At 42.2% G+C, this 13,657-nt stretch overlaps 1 long non-coding RNA gene across 2 annotated transcripts in view; it reads left to right on the top strand.

Moving 5' to 3' along the window:
* The first annotated feature begins 500 nt into the window (after positions 1–500).
* LOC134761258 (uncharacterized) overlaps positions 501–13,657 on the top strand; it is a 99,918-nt gene continuing 86,761 nt past the window's right edge. Inside the window, exons 1-3 of one of the 2 annotated variants that reach the window (XR_010139603.1) lie at positions 501–819; positions 12,280–12,377; positions 12,983–13,071. This is a non-coding gene — a long non-coding RNA (uncharacterized LOC134761258). The remainder of the gene's footprint in view (positions 820–12,279; positions 12,378–12,982; positions 13,072–13,657) is intronic. The other variant, XR_010139602.1, reaches the window with a different exon arrangement.

The raw sequence follows: 13,657 nt of genomic DNA, 5'->3' as shown, positions 1-13,657 counted from the left end.
TTATTCCAGGGCTATAAAACAACAGTCCCAGGGGCCTGCATGGTTGTCAGACATTTCTAATAGATCATAGTTCTCTTTCCTACTGAGCCAGCCCAGGATCTCAGAACTCTTTGTAAAGTTATGCTGCAGGCAACCACCACCAATCAATGTGAAATGGAATATGAACTTCTTTTCATCAAAAGATTCCATGAAAACAGTGAGAAGGCAAGTCCCATCTTGGGAGAAGATATTTGCAATGGACATAACAAAGCATTAGCATCCTGATCTTACCTAGAATGCCTCTAAAGAAAGAAAGAAAAGAAATGGCACATTTGCCATCTTTGCTCTAGGAAGATTCGGATGGGAGAAATCTTGAGTTTCCTGACCTCAGGGCTTACCCTTCATTGACATAAACAACAGGCACCATAGGAACATGTGACTGTTTGATGTCAACAGCAGGTGTGAGTCGGGCTTATGCGCCACCCACCCCCGCCACCCACCTCAACTCAGCTCACCTGCTTTGTCGCAGAGCCAGCAGAGTGCAGGCTGCTGTTAACAACTTCGTGTCCCCGTGGGTAGCAGGCAGGTGCTTCTGTCTGATCTGGCTCTCCTTGACCACTGTACTCATCAAATAGACCAAGATCCCCAGAGTCCAAGATCCTTACAAGGGGGCCAGAAACGGATGAGCTTTCTGAAGAAGCACTGATGTAAAATACCAGGAATTTTGACATCAAAGAAGATGTTTATGATGGCAGCTGGGCCATAATCTAGAAGACACATGGTGAATACAGTTGCAAGTCATTTAGTCATATTTCTTGCTAAATTGCTGTATCTTCAATGGTGAGTCTGTTCAACTTTACTGTTGTTATGCTTCCCTCAATCAAGAAAAGGAAAAATTTCTCAACAGACTGGTCCTGAGTAAAAGTGACCTGAATTCTCTGATAAAGAAGAGGGAAAGATTTGACTGGGTAATGTCAGGTTTCTCTCACTTGACAGTACAATGTAACCAGTTTAGCCATAATGTTGTGAGAGGGGGTATGTGTGGGCCCAAGACCAGAATGGTGGAACTATGCAATCAACCGTAGATTTATAGCATTGTATGCAACAAAATGCCCAGGTTTGGTGTCAGGAAGCCCAGGTTCAGGCTTTGCAAATCTTAGGATTTGGAGTCAGTTTCTTAACCTCTCTGACTTTTAGCTAACTTGATTATAAAACCAGGTAAAGAAAGGCTTTTCATATGGTTGTTCTACGGAAAAAAATGAGATAATGACTATAAAACTCACAGAAGTGCAGGCACATAGTAGATGCTTATTGAGTAGTGGTTTGTCTTCTTCTCCTATTCCACTCCAAAGGAAAAAGAAGAGAAAAGAAAAGAAAGAGATATGTGTCTCTAATGGGCCAGTTGGCCATAGACTAACTTTAAAAATGCACTCTTAGGAAGTAAACATTAGCAATATATATTCAGAAATGACTCTTCAGGAGAATGGCACTTATGTATGATGGATATGCAGGAATGTCAACTCTCTGGGGCTGGAACATATCACTGAATTCTCTGTAGATCTCTAGCACTTAGTTCAATAGCAACACAGAACTAATATTCTATGAAAAGTGATAAAAGCATCTCTGGACAAAATACAACAAGCTCCTATCAACTACAGCCAACAAAAGAAGGTGGACAGCATGGTGCCTGGCATATGGCAGATGCTGAGAATGAATAAATTAGCAGGCCTTTGAAAAACACACAGATGCATGGCAAACCATGTAGTGCATAAAATTAATAATCATAGAAAGCAATGTGTTATCATTCACTGATGGCGCTAGGCACTTTGAAACACTCATTTTCTCAATACCTAACTTGGAAAAGAAAATCCCCATTTTATACATCAGAAAACTAAGACCAAGAGAGGTTCTCCAGCTTACCAAGTATAACATGGTTAATACATAATGAAGCAGGAATTTGACTGTCTCCAAAGGTGTTTTTCTTAAGACTAACCTGGCCCAGGACTGATGGGGACAGGATCTGAATGGGCAGTGAAGGGGGGAAGGTGGGCTGTTGTCATGAATGTCTGGGGTGGTGGTGACTTGAAGAGTTTGGTGACTAAGGGCTGGATTGTGGCACAGGGTTTACAGGTAGACGTGGGGGCTATAGTGGCATCAGGGCTCTTGCCATGAAAGATGTCTGGCAGAGGCACCCCTGAGACAGGCAGCTGCGGAGACAGGAAGCTCTGGCTATCACCTGGGGATGGGGGGAATAAAAGCCAATGCCATAATGACAGCTATAACCGAAAGGGGGGCTTGGAATTGCTGGTGGATTATTTTCCCTCTACGTTGAAGCTGCTCATTTGTCTTCTTAATCTTGGGTTGTACTCTCTGAAATCTCCTGCACCAGAAATTTCCTAAAATGAAATGTCAGAGCTTTTACTGTCCTATTCACTCCCACCGAAAGGGAGCAGCATAAATAATTCACGTTATTCTCTTTAGGATCATGTTGGCAAAAATATATTAGCAGATATAATTGTCTGACGCTTCTAGGAAGTGATGTTTTAAAAATAGGAACCCATGAGGAGGGAGAGAGAGAAAAAACACCTGACTCACTTGGCTTCCTGTGGCTATTTATTTTAAAGATAAGGCTTTTTTTTTTTTTTTTGGTCCTCGAGTTGCTGTCATATATATATTTGTAATGTGCAACACACCACTTCTAGGTTCTTAATTCATCAATTCTCACCTCTTCTGTCTCTCCTTTACAAGTTTAGTCTTTGATTGCCATGGAACTTCAGAGTTAGATGGAATGTAAAAGGCTAGTCCCCATTCAGAGCTTGAACCCCTGTCCTAGGGTGTTTACTCAAATTCAAATAAAACCATTCAGTGACAGTGGAAAACCCCCTTGTCTCACCACAGGACTTTTCCAAGTTCAGTCATACCATTTCACTCCTACTTAAAAACCTGTAGCTTTTTCACTAGTCATTAAGATGGAGTTCAAAAATCCATAACAGCCTTGCCAATCCCTCTCTCACCACAGGGCCTTTGCAGGGGCTGCTAGCCTTGTGTGCTCCTCAAATCCTGTTAAATCCACCCAACCTTCAGTAATGTGCCAGATATAGCTTAAATGAGCTCACAAGGACTGACTGTTAAATTTTCAGACATTTTATGAGCTGATTGTTCAACACAGCTATTATTAAAAATGAAATTACATAAACTCATAAATATATTAAAAACAAAGGTAATAAATATGTAAAACTCATTACTTTCTAATTATTTTCACTACATTGTACTCTATAATCTTGAGGTCATTTTTGTATAATAAAAATGTTATATGATGGTGGCTACTGCACTTGTCTTCCCAATTCCACATTCATATTGATAGCTTGAAATCAGCCATAATGAGGACATTTACAACATGAAAATCAGCAAACACTACTCACTAGGGCTTGTCCCCTGCCCCACCACTCAGAGAGACAGTTGCTAATCCTTTAGCAGCAAACCACTGCTTCAAACTCACCAAACTTCAAACTAGGTTAGATTTGCATGTGGTATGATTTCACAGGACTGAATTCCTTTCTTGCAAAACCTTCTCTTTTTGTAGTTACACTTTAACAGTAACTGATACTACCACATGTACGGATTCTACCCTCCATGAGAGCAGAATTCTTGACAGGTTTTGCACACCACTATGATATCACAGCAACAAAAAGGATGCCACACTCATAAGAAATTATTGGTTAATAACTGTAGGGTAAATATCAAACTCAAATTGTTAGAAACATTCAACATGAGTTTTAAGAGAGAATAATAAAATATTATCTTAGCAGATGAAAGAGAGGTCCTCTTAGGAAGAATCTGTCTTTCTTTGAAGTAACATTCATAAGCTGAGGTTATAGAAAAGGCCTGAGAATTGTGATTAGCAGAAACTAAGGAACAAAACATGTGGCTAAAAACCCCTGCATGAGAAGAGAGGAATGGGTAGCCTGGTGGCATGAGACTGGAGGACTGCGAGCCCCGAACCACCCGGGAAGAAATCCCCTGTGGTTGCATTGCCAGAGACTGTCTCAGAAAAAGAATATCTGTTAGTTCATTTGAAGTTTTTGTTGATGAGAAGTAAATAATTCTTTTTCTAAAACTAATACATAATGACTGTGCAAACTTCTGGAGAAGTTGGTTAATGGGTACAAAAATACAGTTACATAGAAGGAATATGGTCTAATGTTTGATAGAACTGTGTGGTGACTATAGTTCACAATAATTTATGGTATATTTCAAAGTAGATAGAAGAGAACATACGGAATGTTCTCAACACAAATGATAAATGTTTGAAGTGCTGGATATTTTAATTAACTTGATTTGATTATTACACATTGTATGAATGTATCACAATATCACCTGTACCTAAGAAACCTGTAGCTTTCCTTCCTAACTAAACCTCAGTAAAGTCCACACACAAAAAGATGTGTGTGTGTGTATGTGTGCACGTGAGTGTAAATTAATTAAGCGAATGAATTCCATGCTTGGGATGGTGCCATGGGGAATAGATACAGTATGCATGTGATGGTTAAAAAAAAAAACCTCATACACTGAAATGGCTAAACATACATATGAGTTGTAAACCAGAGGTGACCACAATGAAGTAAGAATAGACCTGTATGAAAATCTCAGTAGTTCTGGAGTTTCCAGTACATGAGGCATGTACGATTTTGATCAGTTGGGTTTTTTTCCTTTGATCTCAACGTGCTGGGAGACTGGGAACATGTATTTCAGTGGTGGTTCTATTTCTAAATCTACAGAGTAGGACATACTTCACTTGTAGTTGCAACTCCCTTTTGAGGTAGGGGAAAGGGAAATTTGGAGCCACCCAGAAATGTATTCAAATGCAAGATTAAAAATTCAATGTACAGTTCAAGGTCATTATATTTATCCAGCAAGAACCAATGAAGGCTGAATGGGAATGAGTAGCAGGCAGATTTCAGATGTACTTTGGAGAGAGCACTATCAGTAAGACTTGACAATAGACCAACATTAAAGGTGAGGGAAACAGAGGAGTCATATAGTGATTCTCAGAGTTGAGGGCATGTTGGTATCACTTAGTGAAATGGGGGAAAACTGCAGGAGCACCACATCACGGAAGGAAAGTCTGTGCAATGTGAGGTTCAATGGTGCAGTGATGAGCCAGAGTGGCCGCAGATGGTGGCTATACAGACCCTGAGCTTGGCAGGTAGGTGCCCAGAAACACTCACGATGCAGTGGCGTGACTAGGGTCCCACAGCCACTGCCAAAACAGCCACTGGCCATATCTTTTGGCTTTTAATCATCAACTCATGTTGTGCTACTCAGCATCCTGTTGGTTTCTTTGGATAAACTTAGAGGTTTGATTCATATAAATCAGTGTCTATATTTCAAATCCATTTGTTTTTCAAAAACAAATGGCAGTAAAAAATATTGTCTTGAGACTGAATATAGTAACCATTCTTCTGGGAAATTTCCAACATGCATCTTTTGTGATCTTTCATACTTGCAAGAACCATACATTAAACATTTAATGAAACGTGGTCAAGTAAATATCATGGGGAAAAAGGTAATGGGCAGGTAATTATATATAAATTACATGTTTCAAAATTTTGCAATGTTCCTTATAGTTCTTACAGTATAGAAGTTTAAGGAACATCAAGAGCAAACCATGACAGTATTTGACTTTCCGTTTCTGATTGTTTCACTTGAGATAATGGCTTCTAGTTTCATCAGTGTTGCTTCAAAAGGCATGATTTCATTCTTTGTTATGGCTGAATACTATTTCAGTGTGTGAGTGGGTGTGTGGGTGGGTGTGGGTGTGTAACATTTTCTTTATTTATCTGTTGATGGACACTGAGGTTGACACTTTGCTCTTGTGAATGGTGCTGCAGTAAACATGCAAGTGTGGGCCTATTTTTCAAATAACAACATTTTCTTCTGGGTAGATACTCAGTAGTGGGATTACTAGATGAAATGGTAGTTTTGTTTCAGTTGTTTGAGAAATCTCCATACTATTTTCCATAGAGGCTGTACTAATTTACATTGCTACTAAGAGTACATAAGAGTTCCCTTTTCTCCACACCCTCTCCAACATCTGTTATTTTTTGACTTTTTAGTAATAACCATTCTGACTGGTGTAAGACCAGTAAAAGACAATCCAGATCCTGAATTAAAAGGTACAGAGTGCCAAACAGGACACAAAGAGAAAAATTCAGAAGAGGAAGCAATCATTCTCACTTAGCAATGATCCAAAGATTTGAGTATGAGATATTAACAAGGATTATATACTATCAGGAAATTAACAGAAATCATCATATAAAATATGCATCTGGGTTGAAGTTCATGGCAAAAGATATGATTCCACAGAATAATTAATTGCTGTATAAAGTGATCAAACTTGGATATGTTTAAATATACAAGTCAAGAATAATATCAAAGGTATATGCTAAAAATATAAGAAAGGGGCCGGGTGTGGTGGCTCATGGCTGTAATCCCAGCACTTTGGGAGGCCAAGGCAGGCGGATCACGAGATCAGGAGATCAAGACCATCCTGGCTAACTAACATGGCAAAACCCCAACTCTACTAAAAATACAAAAAAAAAATTAGCCGGGCATGGTGGTGGGCACCTGTAGTCCCCGCTATTCACGAGGCTGAGGCAGGAGAACAGTGTGAACCCAGGATGCGGGAGTTCATGCCAATGCACTCCAGCCTGGGGGACAGGTGGAGACTCCATCTCAAAAAAAAAAAAAAAAAGAAAGAAAGAAAGAAAAGATATATCACAGATCAGTGACCACTGAGGTGATGGCAAACCTGCAGCAGTTCTTTGGTAAAGGTACCTGTTGACCAAGGGGAAGCCAAGAGATTTTGCTTTAGGCATCATGTCATGTTATTTCTCAACACTAAGGTCAACTATTATAAATGCTTTTAGCTACACACACACACACTTTAGAATAAAATGTTGCTTTGTTCCTGTTTATTCTTCACAATAGAACAACGGAACACCTAATTAAAAACTCATGGTATTTGTGTATTCTTCTAAAAACATTTGGCAAATATTGTTTTTGGGGAGACAGGAGAGGCTTTGTGAAGGAGCTGCATTACGGTTTCTCAGTGTCATCACTCCTGACATTTAGGGCTGGATAATTCTTTGTTGTGCTGGGCTGCCCTGGGCTGCCCCGTGCACTGTAGGATGTTCAGCAGTAGCCCTGGCCCCATCAGTAGATGCCAGAAGCCCTTCCCCAGTTCTGACAACCAAATATGTCTCCAGACATTGTACGATATCCCCTAGGAGGCAAAATATATTTAACGTAAGACTGTTTTCATGTCTATCCATGTGTACCTCTAATTTGGTGGTTTTCAACCTTGAGCATAGTATGAGAATCCCCTAGAGAGCTAGTTAAAAAAAATTGCTAAGCCCCATCTTCAGATTTTCTGATTCACTAGAACTGGTTGGGGCCCAGGAATATGCACTTCTTATAAGTTGTCAGGTGATTTTGAGGTCACTGGTCCTGGAACCACTGTTCTAGTTTATTTCTTCTCTCTGGTGCCTGGTGTTTCATTATTTGCATCTCCAGTATTTTACTTATTCATTGCTCTAGCGTTGGACAGCTTGGCTGTCTCCACTCCCCTCTTCTCACAAACAAGGCTGCAGTCAGCATTCTGATGACTGTCCCCTCACCCTTTGGGGTGTGACTTTCTCTAGGTCTATACCCAGGAATGGCATTGCAGGCCCATAGAGTGTGTAGATGCTTTATTTCAATAAGTACTGTCTGATCACACTTTAGAATAGCTGATCCCAGGTATGCATAAATAGCTGTATCCCCATTTAACAGAGGAGGAAACTATGAAGCAGGAATTTAATTAGACTGACCCCCTCCAATTCCACCATTAACACGGCTAGTGAGTGAATGTCTTGGTGAAACCCCAGTCTGACTCCACCCTGCTGGTAACTGATGAAATGATCTTTCAGTGGCCTTTGTCCCACCACGGAATTTTCCACGACTCTCAAGCTGACCTTCAGTATGAGCCCCACCTGCAAACTGTGCTTGTTTAACCTCCTACTCATGTCCTTAAGTGGGCAGAAAGATCAGTTATTTTGCTGAGAATTTTGAAAGTGAAAAGAGAATGGCTCTTGCTCTATATGAGTTCCCCACATAATTGACTTGGATTTCCTGGGTCAAATTTCAATATTTTTATGGTTTGAGAATGAGTTGTTGCCACATGTCCCCTGTGCCTGCTTGCGAGTCTCAGGCTTCTGCACTGACCTCTACATAAAAGAATGACTGGGACAGTGCTGTGTCTGAGGGAAAAACTCCAGACTTGATGTGATGATGCTCGAAAGATACCTATTGCATGTTGGCCTGTCACTTGCCATGTGGCCCTAAAGAAACACCTATTACACATACATGTCCATTACAGGTAACAACACGTTTTCATAGCAACAGTTCCATTTGATCTCTAAACTTCCTGCTGGGTAACAGCAAGCAGGCATTGTCATACCCATGGGAAGGATGCGGCTCACAAAGAGGGATTCTAAACCATGTGGTTTATCATGGGTGGAGGTGGAGGGCATGTCTTTCCTACTTCAAACTACCCTAAAACTTCTCTGGGCTTCAGCTCTCGCAATTATATAATTGGAAGGCTAAAAACGTTGTTTTAATCTTCAATAATAATAATTTTACAACTGAAATCTTCGCTCTACCCTGTTATGGGTTGATTGTGTCCACCTGGAATTCATATGCTGAAATCCTAATGTCCAGGACCTAGGAGTGTAACCTTACCTGGAAAGAGAGCAATTGCAGATGTAATTAGTTAAGATGAGGGCATACTGTAGTGGGTTGGGCCCCTAATCCACTATGACTGATGTCCTTACAAAAACAGGAAATTTCAACACAGATGCAGGCATAGGGCCAGGCGTGGTGGCTCAATCCTGTAATCCCAGCACTTTGGGAGGCCAAATAGGGTGGATCACGAGGTCAAGAGATCGAGATCATCCTGGCCAACATGGTGAAACCTTACCTCCACTAAAAATACAAAAATTAGCTGGGTATCGTGGCAGGCGTCTGTAGTCCCAGCTACCCGGGAGGCTGAGGCACGAGAATCGCTTGAACCCGAGAGGCAGAGGTTGCAGTGAACTGAGATCTCACCACTGCACTCCAGCCATGTGAAGGTAAAGGTGGGGGTCTAGGGTGATGATAGCAGAAGCAACGGGATATCAAAGATTTCCAGAAACCCCAGGAGCAAGTAGAGGCCTGGAACAGATTCTCCTTCAGAGTCCGGAGAAGGAACCAGCCCTGCCCACACCTTGCTCACAGCCTCTGGCCCCCAGAACTGTGAGACAATATATTTCTATTGGTGTCAGCCACCCTGTGCTGCTTTGATACAACAGCCCTGGCAAACTAACAGATGTGCAATACCCCATTTATAGGAATCTCCTTTTAAACTTTTTTCCTTTTTTTTTTTTTTAAGACGGAGTCTCCCTGTGTCGCCCAGGCTGGAGTGCAGTGGCGCATCTCGGCTCACTGCAAGCTCCACCTCCTGGGTTCATGCCATTCTCCTGCCTCAGCCTCCTGAGTAACTGGGACTACAGGCACCCGGCACCACGCCCGGCTAATTTTTTGTACTTTTTTAGTAGAGAAGGGGTTTCACCATGTTAGCCAGGATGGTCTCGATCTCTTGACCTTGTGATCCACCCGCCTTGGCCTCCCAAAGTGTCCTACAGAATGTGTTTTTCGCTGGGGAGGGGAAATGGGGATGGAGCATTTTCTTTCTACAGCTTGGATTTATGCGGGGGTAGTCACTTCTGATGGCCAAGGAACCTGCACGGGTGTCCTTGCAGATGCTGTGAAGGAGGAGGCTAGGGAGGGGCGGGTGCCCTCTGCTTCCAGTTCCAGTGAAGATCTTGCCCACACTTCTTTACCTAGAATTCACACTCCACCCAAATGAAGGCTAGGGCCCAGGCCATCTGGTACATGTAACAAATGATAATGCAAAGATGTGAGCCCTGGCCTGGTGCAAAGCCAGAGGAGAGGGGACCCTGGAGGAGTGGAGAGGGTGTGCTCCAGTCAAGGCATTAAATCGAGTGACCTTTTCAAGGCACATCTCATCCCGCGGGCTACAGTGAGCAACCCCTGGTTAAGCAGTTCTATCCCCATGGTGCTATGGGACCTGGGGAGGCATTATGTGCCCTTTCTAGTATCCTGGGCCCTCTCCTTCACAAGGGAAACAGACTGTGAGCTCAACTGATAGAGGGTCAGAGACAATCCCACAGGCCTCTCCTCCTCACCCCTTCTTCCCAGGTGTCCGTGACTCCACCCTCTTCCCTGCCTCAGAAATAAGTTCTTCCACCACTGCCCTCTTAGGTCTTTGAATTTTTCAGTCTCAGATAATTGAGATTAAATAGGCTTTCTCTTCTCTCCCGTCACTAAGCCTCCTCTGAGGTCTGCTGGGTCACTAGGAGAAGGGGAAGTTCCCTTCCCACCAAGGGGATAGGGGATTAGCAATAAAACAATGGGACAACATGAGCCCCAGGCTATACCTGCTCCTGCTTTTTTTGGATGATCTCTAAGCGAATCCATCTCTTCTTATCTGGCAATGTTTGCTGTAAAATAAATTCATTCATTCATTCATTCCTCTCTTCTTCCTAAGAGCTGTTTCCTCTCTAAAGCCCCATCTGATTTATTCTTTTATTCACCCAACTTTGGACATGTACAGGGTTACTGTCCACTGTTCTAAGCCCTTACCATACAGCAGTGGACAAAACAGAAAGAACTTTCTGCCCTCACTGGACTTACGTTATAATGGGCGAGGAAAAAAAAAACTAAAAATGTAATATCAAGTGTGGCATATAGTATTTCAGAAGATGACTTAAGCTATAACAACGGGAAAATGTAGAGAAGGATGAGAAGGATTCAAATTCTGAGCATAGGGAAGACAGGTTGTAGAATTACATAGGACGGCAGGATAAGCCTCTTCAAGAGCAGGACATGTGAGCAACAACTTGAAGGACGAGGCAAGGGAGTTATCCTCGCAGGTATCCAGCAGAAAGCATCCTGGGCGGATGAAACGGTGAAACAAAGGTCAAAGATGGGACTGTGATATGTGCATACATACATTATATTTATATAATGTTAAATATGTATAAATATTAAATATATAGTAATATATAAGCCCTTATACAGTTTCTTTAGTCCAATAATAAGGACTTATGCTGAGAGCATCCCCCAACCCCGTTGACTCTTGGTCTGAAATATCTCGCAAAGCATCTCATGCTATCTTGACAAGGAAGAACTTCTTGCTCAAATAGCTGCTTATTAATCCCTGGGCAAACTCATATATCCCACCCACACATAAAAGTTACCAAAGCCACGCTGCCCTGGCTTCTCTCTCTCTCTCTCTCTCTCTCTCGATCTCTCTCTTTTTCTCCCTCTCTCTGACTCCTGTGTTATCCTCAGACCTCTCCAGGGAGCACTAGCATTTCAGTGAACACAGATTAATGTGATCTAACTAGAAGAGACACAAGAAATCCTGCAATCTAGTTATTCCCAAACAAGCTGTTTCAACAAACCTGTTATCTACTAGGTACAGATAAGTAATATGGTGTGGGATAGGCATGATTATTACTAATAATGTTGTTATTACTGCACAAGGGTCTCAATGAACAGGAAATAGTCCCCGCCTCAAAGAAGTGGATAGAAACGCAAAAATGATTTCCCATAATACCATAAGAGCCAGCATTTCCTCAGGGCTACCTACATTCCAGTCAGTTTCCCAAACACTTTCTTAGTGTTATTTCTCTTAATCCACACATCAGTTCTGAGACAGTAGCCTATTCATATCCATAAAGTCTTAAGGAGAGAGAGATTCAGAGAGACCCACAAGTTTCCCCGAGTTAAAACAATTATTAAGTGGGAAAAGTAGAATTTAGTCTTTATCCATTTGATCCCTAAACTTCTTAACACACTCCACTAGCATGATTAGAACCTGAACCAAATGTATACATAAGTGTTACTGAGGCAAGAGAATAGGGTCTGGAAGCAGGGATCCTAAGCACTTCCTGGAACTAAATCAAAGGGAAAACCCCCAACTTTCTATGCCCAAGTAAATAACTTTGTAACTTCACTGCAGCTATGACAGGAAACATCCTCTTCATTTGCGTGTAGCCTGTACACCAAGTAAAGAACTTTGTAACCTCACTACACCCTCTTCATTTACATACAGCATACACCAAGTAACCAATAGGAAATGTCTAGAGGGTTTTTTCTTTTTTTTTTAATACAGAATCTCGCTCTGTCTCCCAGGCTGGAGTGCAGTGGTGTGATCTCAGCTAACTGCAACCTCCACCTCCCAGGTTCAAGCAATTATTGTGCTTCAGCCTCCCAAGTAGCTGGGATTACAGGTATGCACCACCACACCTGCCTAATTTTTGTATTTTTAGTAGAGACAGTGTTTTGCCATGCTGGCCAGGCTGGTCTCGAACTCCTGACCTTAGGTGACCCACCCGCCTTGGCCTCCCAAAGTGCTGGAATAACAGGCATGAGCCACCGCGCCCGGCCGTCTAGAGGGTATTGAAACCCCAGAAAATTTTGTAATGGTGCTCTTGAGCAGTTTGCTTGGGCCCACCCCCACCCTGTGGAGTGTACAATAGCAGATCTCAATAAATCTGCTTTTGTTGCTTCATTCGTTACTTGCTTTGTTTGTGTGTTTTGTGTAATTCTTTGTTAAGAATGCCAAAAATCTGGACACCCTCAACTGGTAACATTATGAGAGCAGAGAAGATCAGGTCACTCACCCCCTCCCATGGAGAAACAGAAAGTTATCGAAAGCTGCATAATAGTGGGTCACTAGGTTGACAAGTGGAGAAAGGACATTCTTGTGGAGGAAACAGCAGGAACACATGCAGAGAAAATGGAAAGCCCATAAAGCCCAGCTGAGCTAGCAGGAGATGGGGCTGGAAGGGGATGTTGGAGCCATGTTGGTGAGAACCTTGTGTTTCATATTTAGGAGCTTAGGAGCTTGGATTTTATACTGGGGGTCATCAAAATTCAATCCCATTGAATCTGTGACTTGGTACGTCCTTCTTCACCAAATTGGTGAGTTACTCTCCCTCCTTTCCTCTTCCATGTTTACCTTATCATATTTATTTACTTATTTTTGAGACAGGGTCTCTCTTGCTCAATCTGGAATGCAGTGGCATGATCAGGGCTCACTGCAACCTCCATCTCCGGGACTCAAACGACCCTCCCACTTCAGCCTCCCGAGTAGCCGGGATTACAGTCATATGCCACCTTGCCTGCCTAATTTTTGTATTTTTTGTAGAGATGGGGTCTCACTATGCTTCCCACGATGGTCCCAAACTCCTGACCTCAAGTGATCTGCCAGCCTTGTCCTCCAAAAGTGCTGGGATTACAGGCATGAGCCACCACCTGGCTGTTTATTCATATTTTTATGCCAAGCAGTATGTCAGGCTTTGGCAATACAATATGCACCTGTCAACCTTGGTTGTTTGGTTGGATTGGTACTTGCTTGATGAATGTATAAATAAATGTGAGCTCTCTAAATGCAGAGGTCATGCCGTGCTCCTTCTCCCTCTCCTGGTGCTTAGTACAACGCCTAACGTACAACTCGATAATTACTGTTTAAATGAAAGATAAAGCAAACAAGTGAATTAATGAGTTT

Source organism: Pongo abelii, chromosome 3 (genome assembly GCF_028885655.2).
Source record: "Pongo abelii isolate AG06213 chromosome 3, NHGRI_mPonAbe1-v2.0_pri, whole genome shotgun sequence".
Classification (NCBI taxonomy): Eukaryota; Metazoa; Chordata; class Mammalia; order Primates; family Hominidae; genus Pongo; species Pongo abelii.
This window is presented reverse-complemented; position numbering and strand designations above follow the sequence as displayed.